Consider the following 4,459-nt stretch of genomic DNA (forward strand, 5'->3'; position numbering starts at 1 on the left):
CTCTCCTCGTCGTCGTCGTCGTCGTAGTACGTACGACGTAACGAACGAACGTAAGAAGAAAAGAANATATATTNTCTTCTCTCTCTCTCTCTCTCTCTCTCTCTCTCTCTCTCTCTCTCTCTCTCTCTCTCTCTTTCTCTCTCTCTCAATTTGTAATTAGCTTGTCAAGCCCCATTCCTGTTCGGTGAGCTAATAACAGTAACAAAAAACGATTTCTTCACATCATAAAATCTTACAAAATGCTAGTTTTTTATTTGATTTTCACGTGTAACGCGACAGACAATAATAAATTATATCGGGACATATCATTTCACAGGTAAATTAACAAAGAAATATAAACAAATATTTACTTTAATATCAATAACAAAACCTAATCTATTCATTATGAACGCTCCTGATAGTGACAAAAAAAACACCAAATATTCCCCTCATTGTCTTACTTGCTTGTATCACATTCAGTATAGTTTGCTCCATTAATACATGCTCTAATAAGTAAACCTACTTTTCTGTTACTCGCCAAATTTAATGAAACTTGGTACATTTGTAGAGCAGACAAAAATAATAGAAACATATTATATATCCGCAATGATAGGTTTGAGAGTGGAAATTACCCTTATAGTATTAAGCATGAACATCTAATTTCTTGCATTTTAGTTTACTCTATTAAAGTTATTGCTAAATTTTAGAGGTGATAAGAGCAAATCCAGCATAAAAAATGTAGAATTCAAAATAGCAGACTCAATATGGCAACCTGCTGAAAGAGAAACAATCTTATCTCGTTCTTTCTTTGCCGCATTCAGGAATAACCAACAAGGAGGTAGTGAGAGTCTATCCCTATTTTGTCTTTTTTTTGCTTTTTTGTTCTTTATTACTTTTTAAATATTTTTTTGTTTCTATATTTTTTTTGTATTTTTACAATTTTTGTAATATTTGTAATTTTGTAGTGCAATTTTAATATTTATTCTATGTACTTTTATAGAAATAATATTTAAAAAAAACTCTTGTATGCACAAAGATTTTGAGTGTAATTTCATTAAACATTTTTCAGATACTTTGTATAATTACGAATGTGACCTTACACTTACGAAACAACGTTATCAAACTTCAATCGCTTATACATAATCAGTTATTTTCTCCTCGTTTTTATAAATTTATTTAAATATTTGTGATACAAAAGTAGATATTTAGAAGAAAATTAGAAGAAAAGCCACTTCATGTTGATAATTCAGTAGATTAATTTTTCAAAAATTGTTTCTTTTTCAGATCGCTATATTGAGTCTGCCATTTTGAATTCTATATTTTCTACAACTTTTACACTATTTATTTTCAGGAAACATAATTTCTCTTATCACGTCTAAAATTTAGCAGTAGCTCTAATAGAATAAGCTAACATGCAAGAAATTAGGTGTTTGCGTTTATCATTATATAAAAGTAATTTCCACTCTCAAACCTGCCTATATCATTGCCAATATAAAAAAAATATTTTTGTCTACTCTACAAATGTACCAAATTTCATTAAGATATTTCTCCGAGAATTGAGTTTCTACAAATTTCTTTGAAATTTGGATATTATGTTTAAAATAATTGTATCTATATGTGGTTAAAATTTCATGACCTTAGCAGTGCCGAAATGGATATTCACTTCAAAGTTTTAGCTTTTAACACATAAACTCCTAGTGGAGGTCAAGTCTTGCCGAAGTAACGTTTAATATTTTGCGGCGAAAATCTTTTACAGATTTTCTTTTTAAATAAATATGTGATATTATAGGAACCTTATAAAAAAAAAATGGAGAGTCCTAGCGATGTCGTTTCTGAATTAGAATAGTTTAAATTTATAATTTGATGGAATTTGTCCTTCTCGCACGTCGAGCGACGAGATAGGGATGCTGTTGCCTACATTTCAACTTCAGTACAGATTAGTGTTCATGTACATAAATACGACATTTATGCTTGTACGTTCGCCTCAAAAATTTCTCTGGGAGAGCACGCGCGGAGAGGCATATTCGTAGGTTGTATTAATTTTCTAGCACGATTGTAACTAGAGAAATACCTTAAATTCGGTGAGTGATGGAAAGGTAAGTTGTTAGTTTCTTGATGGAAAAATAGATTTACTTGTTAATTCCTTGATGATGATTTCGATATTTCACTTTAAATAATTTGCGCGCATTACAGCCGCTACGTGCAACGCTGATCTGTTGATTAGATATTAGCATGAAGTAAGAGTAAGGATACTTAACTAGATAAGATAGAAAAAAAAGTTGGTCACGAAAAATGTTCCGTGTACTACCAGGTTTGTCAAACGGAATACTTTGTCACCATATTGAATATTTATATGTGTAGAGTATACTTGTGACCGCGTTATATGTGTGTTAAATACAATAGATACATGTCTCCTGAAAAATAAACAGAGTTTAAATAATTGTCACACTATATTTGTTAAAGTAAGTATAGTTTAGTTACATTTTATTTGTAATCATGATATAAGATTTTAAAGAAAATTATAGAATTAGCATGAAGTGTAACAAAAATTTTAGCTTTTGATATTTATTTAGATTAGTTTTCTCATCTCAAATGTACTCATTCGACATGTTTTCATTAAACAGAAGAATCCAGCAGAAAAACGGTCTGCCTTGCGTAACAAATTATTAAGCATTAAAGTTCGTGATTTTAGAGGTTAAGATATCTGCCCTACCGACTCAATATAACATTATGTGTATATTACCTTGATCAAAAAGTTCCCAGAATTACCATCAGGTGATGCTCTGAGTCAACTGATTTGAGTTCTGTTTTTTTGGTTAGGTTGCCTATCTATCATTGACATTCCCACTAAGTTTTATCACCATAGCTTGACATTTGTAAAAGTTATGCCGTCTTGAGTACATCTATTTCTGCACGTATTTTCGATTTTTTTACAGTTTTAAAAATGGAGTTGAATTTGCACCATGATAACGCACCGTCGCACAGTGCCATCATTATCCGTGAATTTTTGACCAAGAACAAAACGAATATCATCCAACAGCCATCGAATTCACCTGATATGGCTCCCTGCGATTTTTTTCTGTTCAACTGAGTCAAAAAATCATTACGGGGAACGCATTTTAACAGCCGAAAGGAGATAATGGAAAAATCGAAGACGGCTATACCGACAATAGAGTTCCAGAAATGTTTCAAGAGCTGAATCAAGCGCTGGCATATGGTGCGTTGCAGTCGATGGGGAGTACTTTGAAGGGGGCAATAAAACTTGTATTTTGATGAATAAAACTTGTATTTTGAATTTTCTGAATGAATTCCGGGAACTTTTTGATCAAAGTACTTTGATTATAAACTTTTTGCTTTAAAAATAGAAAAATTATATGTATATAGATAAACAACGAGAAATTACAAACTAACACAAACTAATAAGGTTTTCATAAATTCCTTTAATTGAACAATTTAGAAATATAATAATAACATAACATAAAGTATAGACAATAGGAATCAACGCTGGTTATCAATTAGCGCAATTCTTCTTAATATTAAATATATGAACGTTGACTTTGAATGTTTCCATTCGTAGTTTGAATCTTCATTAGCAATCTTTCCCCCTAACACAACGGTTGGATTATTGCATTATAAAATAATATCTCTAACGTTTTTTCTATCAAAAAATGGAACCGTTAACTGTTGTGAGGTAAGTCACATACTCACAAAGTTAGAAAGCTGAGTGGCAATGAGAATTCAAGCTAAAATTATATAAATGATTAAATTATCGTATGTATAAATTTGAAAATTAATAATCATCTCACCTCACGGTCGACGCTCCAACGTCGAACAATAAATATGTCGTTTGCAACATTTTGTGCATTATTAAAAAATTAAAAATTATCGTCAAAATTTTAAAATACTAACTGAGAGAACAATTTGTGTCTTGTCGGTTTTCGGTGTCTTTCATCGGTTGAATAATGATTTTAAACAAGTAATAGCGGTCAATTGGAAGACAAACAAATTATAGTTTATGATATATATTATATTGTGAACAATCTTACAGTTTATTAAGAATCTCAGTATAAGCATGATTTAAGGCAACGGTATCATGTTGTAAATTTAGCCTATTGGTCTGTCGATTAATATGCATCATTTCCGATATCAATCGTATGTTAAAATGTTAAAATAATTCTTCACATTTTGCCAATCAAAGTCATAATCGATTTGCCTATGATCTGTAATCTCCAAATGAGTAGATGTTTGATTAGATATGCTTTTGGTGTTCAGAAAATTTGATTTTTACTTTTTTCCCTGTTTGTCCCACATAAGAAGCATCGCAATCACAACAATTGATTTTGTAGACTACATTCCGACTCCTATCGCCTATATGTGTTATTATCATATTTCTATATATAAAATAAATATTAGGTGTATAACTTTGCTTCCGCCATTTTCCTATAGATGGCTTTAGCGGTAAGTGGTGGTCGAAATAAAT

The sequence above is a fragment of the Atta cephalotes genome (assembly GCF_000143395.1).
Source record: "Atta cephalotes unplaced genomic scaffold scaffold00026, whole genome shotgun sequence".
In the NCBI taxonomy this organism is placed as follows: Eukaryota; Metazoa; Arthropoda; class Insecta; order Hymenoptera; family Formicidae; genus Atta; species Atta cephalotes.